This window comes from Pteropus vampyrus, unplaced genomic scaffold (genome assembly GCF_000151845.1).
Source record: "Pteropus vampyrus isolate Shadow unplaced genomic scaffold, Pvam_2.0 Scaffold472, whole genome shotgun sequence".
NCBI lineage: Eukaryota > Metazoa > Chordata > Mammalia > Chiroptera > Pteropodidae > Pteropus > Pteropus vampyrus.
Genome location: NW_011889253.1, coordinates 1,880,493 through 1,905,609, shown reverse-complemented (window position 1 = coordinate 1,905,609; position 25,117 = coordinate 1,880,493). Strand labels below are relative to the sequence as shown.

General features: G+C 35.0%; 1 pseudogene; it reads left to right on the top strand.

Moving 5' to 3' along the window:
- Positions 1 to 670: 670 nt before the first annotated feature.
- LOC111732589 lies at positions 671 to 25,117 on the top strand (annotated as a pseudogene).

Sequence of the window (25,117 nt, the reverse complement as noted above, 5' to 3'; positions counted from 1 at the left end):
GATCAATGGAAGAGAATAGAGAGCCCAGAAGTAAATCCATGCCTATACTCTCATTTCATATATGACGAAGGAGGCAAGAATATACAATGGGGTAAAAATAGTCTCTTCAATAAATGGTGTTGGGAAAACTGGACAGATATATGCAAAAAGAAAAAAAAGAAAGAAACTGGACCACCTTCTTACATCATATACAAGAATAAACTCAAAATTTATTAAAGGCTTAAATGTAAGATCTGAAACCATAAAACTCCTGGAAGAAAACAAAGGCAGTAAACTCTGATATTGCTATTAGTAATTTCTTTTCCAATATATTTCCTCAACAAAAGGAAGCAAAAGAAAAAAATAAACAAATAGGACTACATCAAACAAAAGTTTTTGTATAGTAAAGGAAACCAAAAACTTAACAAGAAGGTGGCCTACAGAATGGGAGAAGATATTCACCTATGATACATCTGATAAGAGGTTAATATCTAAAATTTATAATAAATTCATGAAACTCAACATCAAAAAATAAACAATCCATTGTTAAAAACGGGCAGACCTGAATAGATATTTCTCCAAAGAGGAATTACAGATAGCCAATAGACATATGAAAAGATGCTCAAGATAGCTAATCATCAGAGAAATGTCAATTAAAACCAAAATAAGATATCACCTCAAACTTGTCAGAATGGCTATCGTCAATAACTCAAAATCCACAAGGGTTGGCGAGGATGTGGAGGAAAGGGAACCTTCAGGCACTGTTGGTAAGACTACAAATTGGTGCAGCCACTATGGAAACCAGTCTGGAAGTACCTCAAAAAATTAAAAATTGAACTACCTTTTGACCCAACTATTGCACTTCTGGGTGTTTATTCAAAGAAAACCAAAACAATAGTTAGTAAAAATTTATGCACCCCTACATTCATGGCAGCACTATTCACAATAGCCGAGACATGGAAGGAACCTAAATACCCATCAACAACAGACAATTGGATAAAGAAATTATGGTTCCTTTATGCAACAGAATATTACTCAGCCATAAAAAATGAAATACTACCATTCACAATAATCTAGAGGCTGTTATGCTAAGTGAAATAAGTCAACAAAAATCAGAGAACGACAAATACCATATGATTTTACTTATATGCAGTATCTAAAGAACAAAAGGAACAAACTAAACAACAACAGACTCACAGATACAGAGGACAATATGGTGATTGCCAGAGGAGAGGGGTTTGGGGGCCTGGGAGAAAAAGGTAAAGGGTTGAAGAAGTACAAATTAGTAGTTAAAAAATAGTCACAGGGATATAGAGTACAGCATAGGGAATGTAGCAATAGTATTGTGATGGCTGTGTGTAGAGCCAGATGGGTGATAGAGTAATCGGGAGGATCATTTTATATAAATGTCTAACCAATGTACTATATACATGGAACTAATAAAAAGTGACCTTTCCTCTTACAAAAAGATCAATACAAATGAGATCAAATTTAGAAAACATATTTCTAATTAAATGAAGAACAGACAGAAATTTTAACTTTAACATTGATTTCTTAATTATCCACTGACTGATTAAAAGAGAAGAGGAAAGGAACATACCAAAACAAAAGATCATTCTAAATTGTTTTAGTTTAATATTTTTTTGTTTTAGTTTAAGTTTAGAATCAACCAACATGTATTTCTTGAACTTCTGCTGCAAGCTCAATCCAGGATTTTGCTATTTCATTTAAAATACAACAGTGAGTAAATTCAGCAGCAAACCCGCCACATTCAACAAATACTGTCAGTCAGACAATATCCATTTATCTATTAATTAACATGCGCTGCTTCCCCATTTTGGCTATTGTTAATAATACTAAGAACAGTGGTGTACAAGTATATTTAAGTACCTGCTTCTAATTATTTTGTATATAGGCCTAGGAGTAGAATTGCTGGATAATATGGTAATTTTATCTTTACTTTGTTGAATAACAGCCAAACAGTTTTTTAGTAGTTGCAAATGTTTACATTCCTGCCCACAATGTAGAAGGGTTCTAATTTCCCTAAAACCCCCCAATACTTGGTATTTTCCTTTTTTTCTCTCTGACAACAGCCATGAAGTGGTATTTCATTGTGGTTTTGATTTGCATTTCCTTCATGGATAATGATGACAAGCATTTTTTCATGTGCTTATTGACAATTTGTATGTCTTCATTGGAAGAATGTGTATTCAGATACTTTGCCCATTTTTAAATTTAGTTATTTCTTTTTCTGTTGTTAAGTTTTAGGAGATCTATACATATTCTGAAAATTAATCCCTTATCAGATGTATGTTTAAAAATATATTCTCCTTGTTTCCATAAAATGGCAGAGTATATAAATGATATGCTGGCCCACTCCCATGACCACTTCAGAATTATAACTAAACCATCATTGAGAATTGTCTGAAGTTTAGCTGAACATAGGTCCTATAACTAAGGACATACAGAAAAAGCCACATAGAGACTGGTAGGAGGGGCACAGACATGGAATGGGCTAGCTATACACCCGCCTGTGGTAATTTAAAATCAGGAGGGATATCCAAGCTGCAGAGATCATCTCTGAGGAATAAAAGGTCCCAGTCCCACACCAGGCTCCAGAGCCAAGAGTTTCAAGGCCAGAAAGAGAAGTTTCCATAACTTCTTTATGTTGTGGCTGAGTGAGATAGAGGGCTGCCGAAGTACCAGGCATTCCTCTTTCATTTACGTCTTTGATGTATTTCGAGTTATTTTTTCATATGCTGTAAGGTAAGGGTCCATATTAATTCTTTTTTTTTTTTTTATGTGGATATCCAGCTTTCCAAGTAACATTTGTTAAAGACAATTATTTACTGATTAATGGTCTTGGCACCCTTTTGAAAATCGATCATATAGGTGAGGGCTTTTTTCTGGGTTCTCTAACTATTCCATTGTTCTATATATCTGTCCTCTTGCCAGTTCTACACTGTTTTGTTTACTATTGCTTTGCAGTAAACTTTGAATTCAGGAAGTGTTAGTCCTACAACTTTTACAAGATTGTTTTGGCTATTCAGGGTCCCTTGTAATTTCATATGAATTTTAGAATGTGTTTATTTCTGAAAAAAAAAAAGCTGTTTGAATTTTGATAGGAACTATATTCTGTTTTTGGATTGTTTACTGTTTATATATTGAAATGCAACATATATTTTTTTTGTTTTATTGCCTTTTGTTACTACTTTATTTCTTTTACCAGGAAACAATAATAGGGTTGTTCAGCACTCTAATTCATTTGGCTGTCCATCTATTTGTGAATGACCATATACTTTATCATACAAGCCATGATACTTCCTAGAAAGGGGATGTTTATCACACAGGGAAGCAGGTGTTAATTTGAATTTTCCAGAGAAAACCAGAATGTATGATCAGTCTATCTACTAAAATATATATAGACAGTTTCAAATTTTTGTAACTCTCCTACATCACTTAACTACTTTTACCTTATGCTACAGTAATTTATAAACATATTTTATATCCTAAACCAGTCTTCTAGCTCCTTGAAGATAAAAACAATTTCCCACTGCCTTTGTATCTCCTAGCATCTAGCACAATGACTTAAATGTAGTAAATACCCAAAAAGGGTCTGTTGATGAATGATGACCATACCCACAAAATTCTTCTGACTAGGAACTTCCCACACACAACTGCTAGTAGTAAATAAAGAGGACGTTGTCTATGACCTAAGGTAAATAAAACAATAATATGGTTTAAAAGACTGTCTTCAAACAAGGTCTAGAACTCAACCTTCCATACAATGGAATCCATCAAGATGGTAAAGTCATTTCCAATTTGCACAAAGATTACAGAATGCTATTGTTTTTCATTAAAAATTTAAAGAAATGGCTGGTTATGACTTATATCCTCTGAAGTCACCTCCAGTATCAACAATTTATTTGAGGATTTGGTATAACAAGTGAGTTCTACAGGGAATGTAACGTTGTCCTTGGGCATTTAAAAACATATCCAGGAATTACACTAAATGATAATCCAAATCATATGCTTTACTGTTCTATTAGATCCCAAGTGATGTACTACATGTGTTTTTTCCTTTAGATGATGAATACAAAAGAATCAAGTTTTATCCCTACCTCACACCATATTTAAAAATTAACTCAAATCAACTATCTAAATGTAAGAAATAAAACTCTTAGGAGAAATACAAGAGTAAATCTTTATGGTCTGGGATTTTGCATATCCACACTTGACTGATGGGAAAGTAAAATGTTGCAGCCATTTGGAATACAATGTCACATCAAGCTGCAAGTGTGATGTTTAATTATGATCATAATTATCCTGGATGAACCCCAGTTTTTCTTTGTAAATCTTAGTAGTAATAAATCTGGTTTTGTTATCTGTTCAGTATATGATACCTGTTAAGGGGAATGTTTCTTCACAATTCTTGATGTTTTCTTCCATTGGAGGGAGTTCAATTAGTGTGACACTCCTACACTCTTTCCATCTCTTCTCAAACCAAACTGTAGGGTAGGTCGAGTGACTTACCTGTTTAATAAATCTAGGGAGAATAAACTAGGTATGCTCGGCCTAGAGCCTTCTTCTTTCTCCTTTTTGAGTAAACCTTCCAATAGAGTACTCTTTTATACTGTAAATTCTCTCTGGGCAGGCACATTGACCCTGGCCCATTGCTGCCATGGATGAACAGGCAAGTATCTCAGTTAGCTTTTACTATGTAACAAAACAATTCAAAATTTAGTGGCTACATTAGTTGTCTGGGGCTGTTGTAACACAGTACCACAAACTAGGTAACATAAAACAACAGAAATGTATTCTCTCACAGTTTTAGAGGTTAGAAGTCTGAAGTTAAGATGCCAGCATGACCACACACTCTCTGGAGGCTCTAGGCAAGAATCTGTTGTATGACTTTCTTTAAGCTCCTGGTGACAGCCACCAATCTTTGGCATTCCTTGGCTTATAGAAGGAACACTCCAATCTTTGCCTTCATAGTCACAGCCATTCTCCCTGTGTGTCTGCCTCTGTGTTTCTTCTCTTCTTCTTGTGAAGACACCAACCATATTGGATTAAGGGCCCACTCTACTCCAGAATAACTTCATTGTAACTTACATCTTAATTATATTTTTAAAACCCTATTTCCAAATAAAGTCACATTCACAGGTGCCAGGGGTTAGAAGTTCAGTGTATCTTTTTAGGGGACACAACTCAACTCACAACAGTAGCTTTAAATACTAAACATTATTCTCATGATTCTATTGGTTACCTGGACAGGATCTTCTGATCTAGATTGGCTCAGCTGGGGCTAGATGGTCTATTATAGCTTCACTCACATGTTTGGGGTCCCACCTGTGACAACTGAAGTGACGGGTACAGCTGGAGCTTCTGTCAACATGATCCCTCATCCTTCATGTGGTTATTCTCATGTTGATGTAAGGTTTCCCAGCAGCAAGATGGGGAAAGTTTCAATGTGCAGAAATTTTTTCAAGTATCTGCTTTGTCATATTTTCTAATGTTCTATTGATCAAAGAAAGTCATATTACTTAGCCCAAAGTGTGGGAGGGGAATACTAAAGGAGGTATGAACAAACTGGGTCTCTTACTGCAACAATCTAGCACAGTAAGTATATTTAGTTGTGAGGTTCATCATTCATAGTTCCACATACCTTCAGATATAAGCCATGTCCTCTAACTTAATTGTTAATGGTAATAAAGGTGACATTATGGTCTCTACGTGGTACTTTTTCATCTTTTTGCTCAATTGTTTTTTCAAAAATAGAATGAGCTATTTATTGGAGTCCCCACAACTTCATCACCCTTTTCATATCACTTCTAAGAAGTTATAACATCATTTATTCATTCAACAAAAAATTATTGTGAATCTATTATATGCCAGGCACAAGAGATGTGGTGAAAAAACAAGACAGTCTCTACATTGAACAAGCTTATATTCCAATCCCCAGTTTAGAGGTCAGGTGATAGTAAAGCCAAATAGCAGCTGAGTGTGGAGAGAGACCTAATCTCCTTCCCATAGAGGTTTGCCATGATCCCTCTATTATAGACAATATTATTTGCTGGAAAAATTACAGCTGCCCATCAAGTTAGATGTATCTTTTCTAATACTTTCAAAACCCAAGCTGTTGTCCTTAGTTGAAGAAGTTGATCCTACCTATACCCAGGGGGCTTGCAGAAATAGAAAGAGGGCATTTATTTTTTGTCAGAATGAGGGACACTTTAGTAGACAGAAGCCAGTGCTAAATGCCCTGCAATGAGCAGGATAGTCATGCACAATGAAGCACTGTCCACCCTAAATTTCAACAGTTCATAAAATTTTTCTGCCCTCCCATAAGAGGAGAGGTAAGTTTTCCTAATAAGCTGTATACTATAACTTAACTATCCAAAAGAGAGTCGTCTTCTTCAACAGAGTCCCATTGAGAAGTTACACTCTCATTCCAACTATAAATTCAGTAGTTTTAACCTTTTTTTAAAAAAAAAGTATTGCTTTGAGAATTAATGCCCCTCTCCCTCAAGAATTTTTGTGGCTTTCTATTTTCTTTCTTCATTCCTCTCAATGGTTAGCAAACATTCATGCTTTGGGAGTGGTTAAAATTTATGGAAATATCCAAACACCGGGAGATAAAGCTGGGTGACTGTTTTGGGTTCAATGAAATATGTCTAAAAAATGACAATATTTTTTTTCTTGTGGCTTGTAAAATTACTGAGAAGTGGAAAAAGCTAAAAAGTGATATTATATGATGGTTATATCAGCTCCTGAATAATCATGACTTTGCCCTCCTTGCTGTTGGAGTTAAGATGACCACCAAATAGTCACATTACAAGTGATTTTAATTTTCTTATTAATATACCCTGGGATTTCCTAATTTTTCTATAATTATCATGTATTACTTTTATAATAGGAGGAAATCAATTCAAGTCATAATATAATAATTTTCTCACTATGTTTAATTTTTCCTTTCCCACCCTACTTCTTTCCTTTTCTCAGGAGAAAGGGACATACCATCCTGAGGGCTCACAATACCTACCACTCACCACAATAAGAAAGTGACTTAATAAAGTAGGATAAATGCATTCATTGGGAGATTACACAGCCATAATACAATCATTTTGAAGTCTGCAGAAACATGGAAGCATGTATGTGTAACACAGAATACTAAGTGAAAAATTTAGATTATAAAATAGTAGTTATCTAATAGTTGCAATGATGTAGAAACATGTATATGGCTAAGAAGTCTTCAAAGATAATAGAAAAAATGAAAATATTAGTCATAGCTTGCATGGATTGTGGGTGGGTTTCTTTTGTCAAAACTATCCTGCATATTTTTCTATCATCTTTTCACTTATAAATATTTCAAATGTAAAAGGAAGATATCTGTGTTCATTATATTTATTCCAATTACCCCAATCATTTTTGAAATTTAAAAAATGCACAGTGATTGATAACCCAATGTTAAATTAAACAATACATCTGTGAAGATTTCAAGGATTCATTTTATGCAGAAATCATTAGTTAGTAAAATGTAATGTCTTATCCTGCATAGTCTTTCCATTTCACCTTCTATGGAAAACATTTTCTTTGTTCTCAGTATATCTAGATAGGGGCTGATTGTTTGTGAAGTACTTTACATTTATGGTTATTTGAAAAATAAATTAAGAGATCAAAAATGAAGGTGTGGGAGTGACATCAAAACATGGCGGAGTGAGAGACGTCCCCAGATCGTTCCCCTTGAAACAACAATATGCTGAAAATCTAAATCTCAACAAAAAACACCCAACCTTCTTACCAAGATGTCTGAGCGTGGGATCTGTGCATAAGAGCTACCACTGTTCCGAAAAAGATCTGCAGCTCTTGAAGACTTTGTCATATGGAAAAATGTGAAGCCAGCTGCTTTAAAGATAATGGAAAATAAATCTGGGAAATATGGCTAAAAGATATAAATAATAAAACAAAAATGTCAATGGTTATCTAAAAAACAATGAAGATGCAAGGCTTTTGCCTAATTTTTTGTTGTCTTCCCCTTGAGGACTTTAAATACTTTAAACAATACTCTGAAAAAATATAGGCAGACATGACTGATTTTGAAAAGATCAAAATCCAAGTCAAATTATTATTCGTTCTCAGTATTATCAGAGGTATGGTTTAAATGCGAATGAACCAAGACAATGACTTCTAAATCCCATTTTTCAAATTATCACTAGCTTTTTCCCTGTCTCTGAGATTTTGTAATAGTGCAAACTTTTCAGCCTTTATTTTTCTCTACTAGGACTGCAAATAATTAGAAATGGATTTTCTTTTAGTGTAATTTACTATTTGAAAAGAGTCAAATGGTAATATCTCCATTAACAAGGAAGCTATGTGGCAGACCCACATTTTGCTGCCAGAAACCTCATTACCAAAGGTACAGATAATATCCAGGATAAGAGACTAAATCCAGAATGTGGATTCCCTTTGGGCATGCTCCTACAAATCATTCCCCATTTCTCACCAATCTCAGACTATAACTCCTCAGTCCCTTATCAAGGTGGCAAGGAGGCAATGACTTCTACTTTGGCATACTTTCTCACCATACAAAGACCTCAAGCTGAAACTCCTTTTCTCCTAGGTGCCACTATCCTTGCCCAGATGCAAACTGATTGCCATTTCCCCTAGTGCCCTCTATGCCCAGGAAGACTGTGTAAAAGATGTTTTCTTTACTCATTCATTTGACAAATATCTATTGAGCATCTACCATGTGCCATGTTGTCAGATGTAAATGCAGGTGTTCTGGATCTTAACATTTATAAGGATATCTTTAATAAAAAGAATACCATAAAATGTAAATACAAAATTAAGTAACAAAACGAATACTTACTTAGAAATAGAAGTCACGACAAATTACAAATTTTTTAAGTTAAAATTTCACAAGCATTATAAAATTTATAAAAATAACATACTTATATTTTAAAATATTTTTATTTTTAATTACAATTGACATATATTGTAATATCTTTAGTTGTACAATGTGGCAATTAGACATTTATATAACTTACAAAGTGATCACCTCCGTAAATCGAGTACCCATTTGACACCATACATAGTAATTATAATATTAACTATATTCCTTATGTTATATCCCCATGACTATTTTGTATACTTATATCCCCATGACTATTTTGTAACTACCAATTTGTACTTCTTAATCCCTTCACCATTTGCATTCATTCCCCCAAAATCCCTCCCTTCCAGCAACCATCAAAATGTTCTCCGTATCTATGAGTTTATTTCTTTTATTGTTTCCTCATTTATTTTGTTTTTAGATTCTACATATAAGTAAAATCATATGGCATTTGTCTTCCTCTGTCTGACTTATTTCATTTTTTATGCAGATGTTATTGCAGGTGGCAAAATTTTATTCTCCCTTATGGTTGAGTAATGTTTCATTGAATATATCTATCACTTCTTTATCCATTCATCTATTAAAGGAAACTTAGGTTGTTTTCCTATCTTGGCTATTGTAAATAATACTGCAATAAACAAGGATATGTATACCTTTTCTAATTAGTGTTTTGGCTATCTTTGGACAGATACTCAGAAGTTGACTTGCTGGTTACTTTGTCTCTTGTTACGGCCTTTGTTTTAAAGTCTATTTTTATTCTGGTGTAAGTATTGCTACCCCAGCTTTTTTTTTTTTTCTATTTCCATTTTCATGTAATATCATTCTCCATCCCTTTACTTTCAGTCTGTGTATTTTCCAATCTAAAGCGAGTCTCTTTATGTAAGGGTCTTGTCTTCTTATCCATTCAGCCACCCTATGTCTTCCAATTGGAGCATTTAATCCATTTGCATTTAAAGTAATTGTTGATAGATGTGTAGTTATTGCCATTTTATTATTCAGATTTTTTATCTTGCCATTTTATTAATAATATTGCCATTTTATTATTCAGATTTTTTATCTTTTATTTTCTTCTTCTTAAAGAAGTCCCTTCACGATTACTAGTAATACTGGTTTGGTGGTGATGAGCTCCTTTAGCTTTTTCTTGTCTGGGAAGCTCTTTATCTGTCCTTTGATTCTAAGCGATAGCTTTGTTGGATAGAGTCATCTTGGTTGTAGGTGTTTGATTTTCTTCACTTTGAATATTTCATGCCAATCCCTTCTGGCCTACCAAGTTTCTGGTGAGAAACCAGCTGACAGTCTTATGGGAGCTCCCTTGTAGGTAACTAACTGCTTTTCTCTTGTTGCTTTTACGATTCTCTCCTCAAGACACATTTTAATGTGTCTTGGTGGGGGCCCCTTTGAGTTCATCTTTTTTGGGACTTTCCGTGCTTCGTGGGCTTGTATGTCTATTTCCTTCATCAGGATAGGGAAGTTTTCCATCATTAATTTTTCAAATAGGTTTTCAATTCCTTGCTCTCTTTCTTCTCTTTCTGGTACTTCTATGTTTTGAATGTTGGTACCCCTGAAGTTTCCCAGAGGCCCCTTAAATTATCCTCATTTATTTTTATCGTTGCTGTTCTGGGTGTTTTCTGCTACCTTATCTTCCAAATTGCTAATTCAATCTTCCGCTTTATGTAATCTGCTGTTGATTCTATCTAAGACATTCTTCATTTCAGTTATTGCATTCATCATTTCGGACTGGTTCTCTTTTATGTTTTCTATGTGTTTGTTGAAGCTCTCACTGAGATCACTGAACAGCCTTATAAGGAGTGTTTTGAACTCTGCATCTGGTAGATTGCTTGTCTCCATTTTGTTTAGTTCTTTTTCTGGAGCTTTGTTCTGTTCTTACATTTGTGACATGTTTCTTTGTCTCTTCATTTTGGCTGCCTCTTTGTGTTTGTTTCTATGTATTAGGTAGATCTGCTATGTCTCCCAGACTTGGCAGAGTGGTCTTATGGAGTAGGTGTCCTGTGGGGCCCAGTGATGCAGTCTCCCTGGTCATTTGAACCAGGTACTCCAGATGTGTCCCTTGTGTGTGCCCTCCTGTTGTAGTTGAGCCTTAATTGCTGTTGGCACATCAGTGGGAGGGGTTGACCCTAGGCTGATTGTTTGTGACGACTGGCTATGACTACAGTGGAGGAGCTATTGTGCAAGGCTGATCCTATGAAGATTAATACTATAGTGAAGCTCCGATGACTGCCAAGTTCACTTGGGTGTGTTGTTTGTGAAGGTTGTTGGATGGTGCTTTGGTGTGGTCTGAAGCTGGCCACCAGAAGTGTTGATTCTGGGGCCTCCTGGAAGCATCTCTTATGCAGACCAAGTTCAGTCACTGCCTGAGCCTCACCAGGGGCCACTTGGAATAGGTGATCTGCAAGTGTTTGCCACTGTGCTGAGCTTAAAGGTGCCTGAGTGGTTAAGCTGCATACTAATGCTGGCTGCCACTAGTGGTGCACTTGGTGCTGCTTAGCAAGAGGTATGGGGCATGCTGAGACCAGATATTCCTTTTCTTGGGAGTTTGAACCTTTTGGAGATTTCAGAAAGGTCCACAGCTTGAGCCAAAACAGGTTTTTTGTATGGAGAAGCTACTGAAAGTGACTTGGGTGGACCTACAAGTTGGGTAGGGTGTGGTCTCAGAGAATTACCAGGGCAGGGCCAACCATGTTAGCCAGGATGATGGAAAATCAGATATGATGGTTGCTGGTGTCTGCATGCTGGGTGGGGAGAGGACTCAACAAAGGAACAATGGGCTCTGCCAGAACCTCTGTATGAGAGAAAGTTGTCCCTATAGCCCTTACCCTGAAGCTAGACAATTCAGTTCCTTCCTCTATGCCCCTGGTGCCTTTTGAGCTGCTGCCCCAATGTTGGAGTTCAGAGTCAGTGAGTTCATAGACAAATAAGTATGCGTGCAGGCCCTTTAAGAGAAATGCCTGGAACTCCAGCAGCCCTCTGTCTCACCCAGCCACAATCTTTGCTGGTTTTCACATCCAGAAGTTATGGGGACTTCTTGTCCTGGCCCTGGAACCATTTGCTGGGAGTCTGGTGTTGGCCTGGGACCTGTTGCTCCTCAAGGGACACCTCCATCTCCGAGATATCCCTCCAAATTTTTAACCATCACAGGTGGGTATAAGACCAGCTCGTTTAACCTCTCTGCTTCTCTTACCACTCTGGATATAACTTCTGTGTATCCTTAATTATAAGACTTCTGTTCATCTAGACCTCAGGAGATTCTCGATGGTTGTTCTGTAGTTTAGTTGTAATTTTGATGTGAGCATAGCATTTATCTACACTGCCATCTTGACTGGAAGCCTCAACATAATATTTATGTTAACTGCTTGACACATATCTTCATTTTCTTCACTTTGTTAGCTGCATAATCTTTATCTTTTCATATGACAGTGATTTCATAATATAAATTTCCATAGAGAAAATAGAAAGATAATTCAATTGTTTATCTAGTATAAGTGATAAAAATTTGTTTTTATCAATATTCATAGGAAAGTTTCTTTCATCATCATAACTCTTTATTACTAATATCATGTAAATATAATTTTTTAATGAAAATTTGAGGAAAACTTTATTGAGTTTCTCTTATATATGACCTGTTAATTTGGAAGAGTTTTCTTTAGACTAGTTTCTAGTTCTATAAATTTCAACCTTGTTTCTCCTGCATTAACCACACACTTCCAATGATGGGCACCATGGGACACATTCATATCAGGTTATGACTTCCAGGCCTACGGTTCCACATAATGGTGCCAGGTTAGATGGCACAGTGAACAGTATTACAAGCCATTCCTACCCCTGACAATTAGCAGTAACATAATTATACCCCCAGGTGACTGCAAACAACATAAATATATTCCATGAAACTCCAACTAAATGTATCCCCACTTCTACAAATTTTCAATCACACAAGATGAATAAGTCCTAGAAATATAATGTACAGTGTAGTATCTATAGTTAACACTATACTGTATGCTAAAAACTTGCTAAGGTAGATCTTATATTAGTGTTTTTATCACAAAAATAATAATAAATAAAGAGACAGGAAGAAAACTTTTCAAGGTGATGAATATGTTTATGGAATAGATTATGGTGATGGTTTCTGCAAACTCATCAAGTTGTACACATTAAATATGTAGAACATTTTGTATGTCAATCATACCTAGAAGGGAAGTGGGATGGAGAAGAATTTAAAATGGAAAGTGGCAGTGGTCTTAGCCATTTTCAAATTTTGCAAAAACAAGACCACATACATTGCTTTGGGAGAGCCCATGTAAATGATGGACCCTGAAGTTTATTCTTAATTTGCTTTATGGTAAATTGACTACTGCTTATTGTACATATAACATTTTCTGCCTCTGTCCACTGAAAGGGCCTAGAAACATTAACACCCCGGCAGCAATAAGTACACTTAGTTCCCAGATCTCGGTGTTTTAAATGGCATTTTCCAATAAATGGAAAAAAATAGCTGATTGTAGGGCTGGGAAGGGAAAAGCACATGCTGAGTCTGGGATATCTTGGTATGCCAGAAAGTAAGAAAGTGTCCTCAAAATAATGGGAGCATGTCAAAAATACACAGGAGCCTACTTGAAATGGTTCCTATTGACTAAATCTGAGATAATTTGAGCATCAAAATAAATAATGATTGTAACATGTTATAACCCATTTTATAAAATAAAAATTCATGAGACTATGTGTTTTATAAATAATTAAGAAAAGAAAGTCATTCCTTACAGGAGAATTCCAACTGATAAAAGTAGAAAGAATGATAGAATTAGAAAATCATCATTGAATACAATATTACAGTCTCAAAGTATCACACCACAAAATATTTATAACAAAGAGAAAATGGTAATTTTTAGTGGTGAAATCTGGTATATGCCATCTTAACCAGTGATTAAAGTGAAGATCACTAGTAATGGACAACTCAGTATGCTTCTTCATGTGATACATTGACAAAACCCATTACTTCTGTGAAAATACTTGGATATGCATTGCGAAATATTACACTAAGGAGTGGGTTGTCTACTTCATCAAACTAGTCTACTTAAAACACTACTACAATTAACTTATTAACTTTTTTGAGTGATGAGAGACCTGAAGGAAAACCATTTATAGCATAAAGGAGGTTAACATAATTATAATGATCAGTGTAAAAATACCGTTTCTCTCTTGACCAATTTTTAATCTTACAGAACTTCTCCAAGATCACCTGTACAATATAAAGTAAGCTATATCTATTCTGAGCTAGAGGTACTGGGTTTTGTAAATGAATAATGGAGGCGGGTAAAATATATTAATAAAAAGTAAAGAATGTGATTGTAGCAATAGCATTGGCATTTGCTTCCAAAATTCATTGATGAGAGTTTTAAAAATCTCAAGAATCTCTATTAAATACATAAATATATAAAAAAATCTATTTAAAAGTCTGCCAACAAGTCTCAAGTATCTAAGAGAAAAAGGCTACAAAATACCAACTAGTGATCTTGTGACTACTGTCATTATGCTCATTAATAATTTTCTCAAGAACATGATTGCATTATATCCACAGTGTGTCTGAGTGGAATGGGGCAAGAATGAGAAAATTCTCTTTAGAGGTTTCTCTTTTGGTTATAGAAGCAGAAACCTAAGATGAGACAGTAGCTTGGAACCCTATATCAATCTTTGCTAAGATGCCTGACTTGTAAAGATATTGAGGCTAAAGGGGTTGTCCCACCTAAGAGATTATGTGTGCTACCATACTTTGATTTTACAGAAACTGGTTAGTGACAGAGTTAGGGCTTCCAACAGTCATTCCAAAATCCGTGTCTAGCCTTCTTTCTATTATGCCACTCTGCTTTTCTAATGCAAATAAATTCTTTTCATAAATCAAAAATTTCCTTTAAAATCCTATGGTACCTGCAGAAAAGTTTTAACTTCCCATGCCATGTGTAGAAGCTGGCACATGTACTAAGCAATGACAGTTAACATGAGCGCTATTATTAAGGAAAATATTTTTGCCACTTCTTTCCTACCTCATTGAATGTTTGTTTACTCCCAAAATATCAATAAAACAAACTAAACAGAACTATCACCCATTTCTGGAATTCCATTTAGAAGGAATATTACCAAAGAATAACATCAACGGAAACCCTAAGATGCTCTTTGAATACATAGCTCATCCAAGCCATATTACAAGGAAAATCAGGGTCTTTTGTATAAGAGAAAAATCTCTGTGAGAAATATGCAGAGGAATCATTTCATTTCTTTGCATCTGCCCTCCTGGTGGGAGGTATCAGGCCTTGGGTAGCCCAAGAAGCTATAGGAAGCATATTACAGAGAGTTTAATTTATTCAAAGGAAATCAGAATCAACTAATCAGAAGGAAGGGAAAATGCATTAATTAAACAGCTTTACTCATGCAGAAAAGCTGCCAGCATGAGCATTTCAAATTACCTGGGCACACCTAATGCATTTGCATTTGCCTGGAGAAATGCGTTCTGCTCTACAAAGCCACGAACATTTCATAATTCCATTTGAGTGAATAACAAAAGGGAATTGACAGCCAAGAACCACCTTCCACACTTGGGGGCTATAGCCTTTTCCTAAGAATTTTTAGCTCATGTAGAAATTATCTTCTTGACTAGATGTGGAGAGAGGAAGTTTAAAGTCTTCAGTAAAGCAAAGGGCTAAAAAAGAATCCCCCTCCTCCCTACACCCCCAACAAAGGAGGCGGGGCCTTTACTGGCAGGAGACTAACAGCATTCCTTTGTTAGACATTAGCATAAAATAAGGCAGTAGAAATGGATGTCCATCAACAGAATTAGAAGGAATTAAGTAAGTTTTAAGAACAAAAGGTTTACTTCTTTAAATTACAAGAGTTGAGAAACAGCTGGGAATGCAATTTCTTTTTCAGAGTAAAAAACTACAAAACGGTTTAATGTAATTATGTTTCAATATAATTTTATTATTTCAGATTGAATGTCTGTAATCATTCTAACTAAAATAACCCTATAGGCAATAAACATATGTATTTATATGTTTTATCTTATCATTTTTCAATTCAGGTTATCCATCAAATAGCCCAACATTTTGGTATTTACACCTGAGAAAGCTTTCCAATATTGTTACAAGTATATGGTATTAACCAATGATATCTACCTTTAACTCTTTTAAAGGTGCATTACGTTCTCTATTGCTTTGCTTTTGTACATCACACTTTTCTATTCCATTTTGCACATGAAAATATGCTACAATTACTAGTAGGCTTTATTACTCTGGATTTTTATAGTATAGAAAAATAGAAATGACCATTAGAAAACTTCTCAGAAGTTTCTTTCTACTTCACAAGGGAAAACAATTTGAAATCCAAAAGAACTATACTAAAACATGAGAAATACCCAACTTTGGTCTGTTTAATAGATAATACATGAGATTTACCTAACTTTGTTCTAATTTAATATATAATGCATGTAGTTTTATACTCAAAGAAAATTTGTATTTGTTGTCAAAACAAGAGGCCCGTGAAGTAGGAAACAGACTCAATAGATGATAGATGATAGATAGATAGATAGATAGATAGATAGATAGATAGATAGATAGATAGATAGATTTCCTTAAAGTATATGATTTCTCACATAGCACTTACTAAAATATTCTGTAGTTTTGCCTAAAATGCCTTATCTGTGTGAATTTGAGATCATGCTTCTAACCATACTGATTGTCTCAGATCTGCCTGTAAAAGTGCATGTTAAAATGATCAAGACTAAACCATAAATACAAATAGAAGTTAGGTAGAAAGTAGGTATATATTTCAGAGGCCTGAGAAAAACTTCCCATCTAGATTGTGAACGTTTTTGGACACTCAACTCTTTATTTTCACACAATCTAATCATGTTTTATGAATCTCTTTTAATGCACTCCTCTAACTAAAATAAACTGCTTTTGTGGAATATCTTTCAATGAATTCCTTTGAATGCAGTCATCATTTGCAGTAGATAACAGACAATAACTTCAAATACTTAAAGTGAATGGCTGCTTAAATTGCACTTTGGCAGGACACTACTGACTTTCTAATCTAGGTTTCAATGCATTTAGGATCTTCACCTAGGAAATAATATTTAGCAATTAATTATACTACTTTATAAATGTTCTGGTAAGGCAGGTCTGTGATATATGAATGAAGGTTTGAATATTCAGTTTTAAATATCCTGACAAAAGAAACTACAAAGGCATGTCACTGATCTAATTAATACTTGTTTGCAAATTCCTTAAAGCTATGCTTGAATTATAATAGGATTTCTGTGGCCCACAGAAACAAAAGGCGTAAACTGTCTTTTCAATTGCAAACTTTGTTCATTTATTTCATTGCTAGAATAATGCAAACTTTAAGTCATTTTTTGTTAACTGATTTCAAGTCTTTCTTACTAATTTTTTTTTTCCAAGAGACAAGGATAAAGTTCAGAGTAAAGTCGAGCTTCCTCCCCTGAAAAAAGGTAGTTTAAAGAAATTTTACTAAATCATCCCTATCAATTAGGACCTGCCATTTGAATTAATTCTAGTGCTTGAGGTATTTTAACACCCCTACAGATATGTATAATTCAGGAAGATAGACATAGGTATTTAAGAATCTCAACAGTATTTTCTCTAAACGTTTGCAATGTAAATATAATCAAATGATAGCAACATCTTTCATGAGTTTGCATAAACCAAAATATCCATATACTTATTTAATTTCCTAATAAATATTTACCTAAAAATATGAGAGAATTAAGGTATTTCACTTGCTGTTATAGTTATTTATAAAGAACAAAGTAAGGGTTAAATAACAGGTGCTAGATAAAATTTGAATAAATAGCCAAATGGTCAAGATAAAGAATGAAGGATGAGAGGGGATTCATCAGACAAGAGAAATGAGGCAAAAGTTGAAAAGAAGTGCAGTAAAGGAAGAGAAAATGATATTCGTAACCACAAATTTGGTCATTTCTCTCAACTATTTCAGAAGGTTATTTCGAGTTAAAAAAATGATTTTATTAGTGTTGAATTCAATCCCTAATTTACATATATGTATGTTCTGTAAAAATGTACTACAGATGTCCAAAAAAGTCGATGTTAGTAACAAAGTTAACTTTTACTCACATATACTGTAACAAATTCTACAGACTATTAATGTGGACTCTTTCCTCTTAACCTGCACTATTTCTAAACCCAAAGTCACATTACCTTAGTTAATTCAGAAGTTAATTTATCTGTTCCAGATTGGAGACTGAGAAGACATGACAATATCAAGGAGGAAAAAGTTTTCCTATACTCTCTTAAATTACTCTTCAGGGGTGTGTGAATTAAACTAACAAAAGACAGATTAACAAGAGAAAAAGCATGCAATTTTTATTAATGTTTTACATCCATGGGAGTTCACAAAAAAAGAAGTGAAGCTCAAAGAAGTGGCTAGACTCTGGGGATTATATACTATTTTAACAAAAGAAATGGGATTGGGGCTTCAAGGAGCAATAAATCATGGAGAAATGCTTAAGAAATATATGGGAGAACTATTGGAAAGTAAGGGTTATTTTAGGGTTTGTTTTATCTCTGATGATGAGTCTTTTCTTACTAATATAAGAGAGGGGGACACTTTCACAAAGAGAAATTTATGCTCCATTTTTAGACAGATAAAGGGAAAGTAGAGAACTCCTCCTGTATTTGTTGATTCTCAGTTGCCTTCAGCTCAAAATAATCCTAATGCCAAAGTAACATAATTTGGGGTGGCATACCCTGATCATCTCCAACAACCAAATGTAATGTGGGTTCTGAAATTGGGTTCTGGACCAGAAAAATGATATTAGTAAGATAACTGGCAAAATTTACATCTGATATCTGACTGTGCAATATAGTCATCACCAATCACATGCAGTATTTTAAGTGTGCGTAGTCCAAATTGAGATACGCTCTAAGTGTAAAATACACATGGGATTTTGAGGACATAGCATTAAAAAAAAGAATGTACAATATATTATTACCATCAATTTCACCTGTTTCTTTTTACTGTTTAAAATATGGCTGCTGGAAAATTTAAGGTTACATAAATAGTTTGTGTTATATATCTATTGGACAGAGTTTGTCTAGAGCTCAAGGTAAGAAGTTTGTACTTCATCCTGGGCAGCCACCATAGGTCCTTGAGTGGAAATCTGAGATTGGTGTTTTGGAAGAATAGTTTGGCTGTGGCTTGGAAGATGACTTGGAGTGAAAGCCATACTAACTGGCAGCAAATTGTGGGAGTCTAGGAGGGAGGTGATGCAGTTTTGGAGTAAGGTCATAGCTGTGGAGATGGAGAAGAAAATATAATCCAAGAGATCCTTAGCTTCTTCCAGACCTCTGTTTCCTTTAAGAAAACAAAATAATGACCCCAAAGGTGATCCAGAGATAGTCAGTGGTCACGGAAGGTTAGTTCTTCTTGGGTTTCAAAAAGTGGGCTGCCTCTCCAGACTGGCAGGCCAGAATGACCCTGTCCAATGCCTCAGGTGCAAAGCCCTTGCAGAGCCTCATTGTGTACAGTGTTCCACTAAGCCTTGGGAGTGACATTTCCACTTCAGTGGTCTTGGAGGACCAAAGAAGATGATTTTCAAACCTTCCTTACTAGGGTGTAGACTTGCTTGGGACCCATCACCTCTTTCTTTCTTTTCAATTTCTCCCTTTGGGAATGAGAATGTCTATCTTATGCCTGTCTCACCATTATATTTTGGAAACACATAACTTGTCTGATTTCACAAGTTCACAGGTAGAGAGGAATTTTGTCCCAGGATGAATCATACCTTGAGTATCACCCATATCTGATTTAGATTTAGATGGTATTTAGATGAGGCTTTAGACTTTAGATATTAGAGTTGATGCGAGAACAGGTTAATATTTGGAGGACTGTTGGAATGGAATGAGTATATTTTGATTGCAGGAAGGACATGCATTATTAGGGAACAGGGGGAAAATGATACGAGCTAAATGTTTGTATACCCCTGAAATTCATGTGTTGAAGCCTTGGCTTCCAATTGTGACGATATCTGGAGGTAGAGCCTTTGGGAGGTAGATTTAGATGAGGTCTTGAGAGTGGGAACCTCATGATGAGATTAGTGACCTTATAAGAAGGGGAAGAGGGAGATCTCTTTCCAGGAGTACACACCAAATAAAGGCCATTCAAGCACACAGTGAGAAGGCAGCCATCTGCAAACCAGAAAGAGGGCCCTCACCAGACACCAAATCTGCCAGCACCTTAATCCTGGAAATTCCAGCCTCCAGAACTGTGAGAAAAAAATTTTGGCCATTTAAGCCACCCAGTCTATGATCATTTATTATAGCAGCCTGAGCAGAAAGACACTAGCTAAATTATAAACTTCTTGAGGATAGATGCTATGTTATACTTTTTTCTATACTAACATATCTCCTATAAGAATGTTGGGCATAAAGTAGATGTTATCCCATAACTTCCTGGTTGATAGAATGATTACAACACATACTGTTTTCTGTAGGTTAAGTTTATGGCCTGTATCTATTTGTTTGTAACCACCGCTCCAAAATCTAAAATACTTTCATGGTTTATATCATGAGTAGGCACAATATTTTAATTGTTCTCACAAATGTTGGCTTAACATAAAAGAATCTAAAGGAAGGTTACACATGGTTGGATACTTGGCGTCAGGCTCTGACCTCTGCTCTACTTACTGGTTTTGCGATCTGAAGCGAATCATGTAAACCCTTAGATTTGTTTTTTTGTTTTTTTTTTTCATCTATAAAATAAGGCTTATAATGACCTCCCTATCTCACATGGTCGTTGTGGGCATCAAATGAGGTAGTATAGTGTATAAATAAAAGCATTTGACTTTTGCAATTAAAGAGACCAAGATTTGAGTCGAGAATCTGCCATTTACTGGGTATATAAACTTTATCAAATTACTTATTTGTATCTCAGTTTACACATTTGCAAATACAGGCACAATAATATCTAAATCTCAGTATTATAACAACTTGAGGTATGAGGTACAGTGGCTTGAGGTACATAAGGAGCTTGGCACATTGCCAGAGATATTGATGTTACTTAGGAAGTGATGGGTATTGTGAATGGGATCAGAGTGCCATGAACATGTGATTATTATTCGTTATTTATATTCACAAAATCATTTGACATGGAAGCAAATAATTATTCTGGGCACACTGAATCATTGACTCATTTCTGCTAAATTCAAAAGAAATCTTCCATGTTAAAGTTTGTAAGCATTTGTAAGATTGGAATAGTGATCAGAAATGAACTCCATCTTCACACATAAACCCTTGATTATTATTTTTAAAGATTATTTTATTTTACTTGGAACTTTGAGAATCAAATAAAATAGCTCTTTTGTACGGTGTATATGTCTTTTAGCTTTAAATAAAATATTTAAATTGATTCCAAGAAAAATATGATTTAAAGTGAAAAATTTAACTGTATTTGTAGTCTGGAAAGGACTACAAATTTTCTACATTACTCTAACTCATCAAATCACAGAAGCATGACATGTATTAGTTGGAAGTGCTATTAGGGATCATCTGCCAAACTCCTCATTTTACAGATGGAGAAATTGTGACCCACAAAGGAGAAATAGAGCAAGGTTACCCAGTTGGTGAAAGACACCAGGACAAGGTCCTCCATCTTCTTTGTATTGCACTGTCTCCTACTGCACAATATACCATTCTTTTTTCAAGACTGTGTATGACATAAAATATTTAGGAAAAGTTTTTTAAATGCGTAACTTGATCTTAAACATACCAAGAAAAATCTCAGTTCTTTAGCCAATCTCATATGCTCATGAGCAGTCAGTCACTGGACAAAACCTATAGGAAGGAAATAAAACTGGTATCGATACATACCATTTGCATCTGAATGACCTCTCACACATCTCCTTCACTTGAATTATGTAACATGATATGCAGGTTTGTAAGAAACTTATTACAAATCATTTATATTAGCTGTCAAATCCACGTAATAGTGACGAAACAAATGTCTTTAGAGGATTGTGCATAAACTATCCTAGCATGGAAGCAGCCTCCAGTTTTCTCATTATTAAATCAGTAATAATATCAGTCACCTACCTACATTTATATTATCGAGTCTATTCAATTAGCATTTTTTCACTAGAATGCAAGTTCCATGAGAGCAGAGATTTTTGTCTATTTTGTTTACTGCTGCATTGCCTAGAACAACGTCTGGGTATATGAAAAGAAGAGCAAGTGGTATTTCCTGAATCCTTTTATTCTTATATGTTGAACTGAAGCCCATCTAACAACATATAAGAATAAAAGTTTTATTCTTAGATTTCCTTCTTATCATGACTTAATTCAATATTAAAATGAGGCTGTAATGTAATTATGGCATAAAAATTAGTAAACTGTCCAAGATGGAACTATATACTAAATATTTTCTCATTTTCTCATGAACTTCTTGACTTCTAATAGCAGTTACAGAAATCTTTTCAGAACCTTCTTAAGGCAGTACTTTTATGACCCTTTAACAGAAATTCCAATGAATGAGGAAGTGGATCTAGAACCTGACGATCTGTAAACTCACAACTTTCCTATAAATATTTTATCTGTCTCTTTAAACAGTGCAACTCATAATTATGAAAAATGTCTAATCATGTCTTTTATATATCACTTTATTATATCAAGCAATGAATTCTAAATGACTTCTAAATGAAGTCAAATGAATTCTAAACGTGAAGTAATAGAATGTTTAGCAAAACCACGAGAAACCCACAGAATGTAAATATTATTTATAAATAAGGATTTTAGTTCTTTTCTTTTTTTTCTGACACCCGATATTACTAATGTGATCCATCTCATATAATCCCATCATATTTAAACTAGAAGCATAGGGTAGAACAAAGGGAAGAATTCTAAATAAGACAGTGCCGTACTTAGAGTGGAGACTGAAAGATAGAGGTAGGAGTGCGATGGAGAGATAGGAGGAGTAGCTTTGCAAAGCAGTTCATAAAGAATGGGCTGTACCCCATCTAACAACATATAAGAATAAAAGGAAAAGAATACATTTTGTTATTGTTTAGAAATAAGATGAAATTTTAAAACCTTTCAAATGATAAATTTTGCCCTCACATTAGTACTCTGGGGACTATTAGGGCTACTCTTTTGTCTCTTCCAGTTGCTTTGAATGGTGATCAGCAATGCATGATCAGCCAAGTGCCATCAGCTCTAATGCTATCATAATATGCCAGCCAGAGGAGGTGTGAAGAGGAAGTGAGATTTGCCACCGCAAATGCCGTCTCATTAATCAATATCTGAGACACACCAGGACAGAACAAAATCTCTCTTCTTTCTGCATGCACTTTGCCTTTTGAGTTGTATTATTTGTATAATAAATTCTCCTTTAGAGCATGTTGGGAGGTTTCTAGGCAGATCAAACCTCCCCCAAAAGGGTCATGTTAATCACTATTTCAAATAGCAATCTTAAAATACATTCTAACATGTCTTCGCAAAGGTATAATTCAAATGATTACCTCATGTGTTACTAAGGAGAATCGGGTGGTGTCCTGTTTCCATAGCACTCAATTTCACAATGTTTTGCAAAACTGTTCTTTATGATGTCTTCCTTCAAGAGTAGCAATATCACAGCCATAACTTTCTAAATTTGGGTCTGCAGTAATGACAGACTTTGAATGAATGTTTTCCTATGGTATAGGAAAGAAGCACAAGCTCAAAAAATTAGACTTTTCCCAGCTTTAAACTCTAACCTATACTAAGGTGACTTGTCTTCCTTTTGATCTATGTTAAATACCTAGCCTTTTACTGGATTGGAAGCTCAAAATTCACTCTACTTTCTTCACTTATCTGTTTGAATATTTTTACAATGATTACTTTTATAATCAGAACAAAATAGAAAAAATAAATTTTGAGAATATATATCTATATGTTCATGTTACTCTTTCACGTTTCAGAATCTTGTCTAAAAGAGGCAAAAATGACAGTAAAGAGACATGGGTTCAAATCCAGAGTCTTCTAATAACTAGCTTTGTGACTTTTGACTTGTTTGTTAAACTCTCCAAACCCACATTTCCTGATCTACTAATAAAAAGGTCTCTAAGAACTTCTCCAGCTTTTTTTTTTTTAAGATAGTAAATAACTTCTGGACAAGAGAGAGAGAGAGAGAGAGAGAGAGAGAGAGAGAGAGAGAGAATCTGTGGCCTTTTGAGCCACGCTTCTCTTGCTCAGGCCTGCTTCCACTTCTGGAAGTGTACTTTCCTTTCTAATAAAACTTTCTTCTCTACTGTAAAAAAAAAAGAGAGAGAGAGAAAATTTGTGACCTAGATGTTGAGTTTCCAGATGTACTCTAATCTGGAATTTAAATATATTTGATATTGTGTTTTTTTGTTATCTAGGAATAAAAAAATTCTTTTATATTTACATATTTCAAATGCATCACAATTCAGTTGTACGATCAACTAATTCTGAGTTGTCAACAATATTTTCTATTATTTTTATCTTGTTCTGTCTAAAATGGTAAAATTAAAGTGAATATCATTTAAATCAATAATTTCTAGTCAGAAATTATTATGCAAAATTTTTTTCCCTTAGCACTCCGTGACTGACAGCCACTGAGCAGACCAGATTCAACTCCTTGCAGCCTCGCTCAGCTTCCTGTGCAACCACGTCTGACAAACCCAATATGGCTGAGAATGAGAAATTTGATAAGTCAAAATCGAAGAAGACAGAAACTCATGAGAAAAACCCGCTGCCATCAAAAGAAACGATTAAACAGGAGAAGCAAGCAGGCGAATCATAATGAGGCACGCACTGCCAACATGCACTGTACATTCCATAAGCATTGCCTTCTTATTTTACTTCTTTTAGCTGTTTAACTTTGTAAGATGCAAAGAGGTTGGAACAAGTTTAAATGATTGTGCTGCCCCCTTTTCACATCCAAGAACTACTGACAATGATAGCCGCACCTGCCTCTCCCACTTGCCTGTCTGGCTGGCAGGAAAGGAAAAGACATTGCATGCTGGTGAAGGCAGAAGCTGGGTGGGACAACAGTGAAATCTAGAGTGAAAACCAAGCTGGTCCAAGGTGTCCTGCAGGCTGTAAAATGCAGTTTAATCAGAGTGCCATTTTTTTGTTCAAATGATTTTAATTATTGGAATGCACAATTTTTTAAATATGCAAATAAAAAGTTTTAAAACCTGAAAAAAAA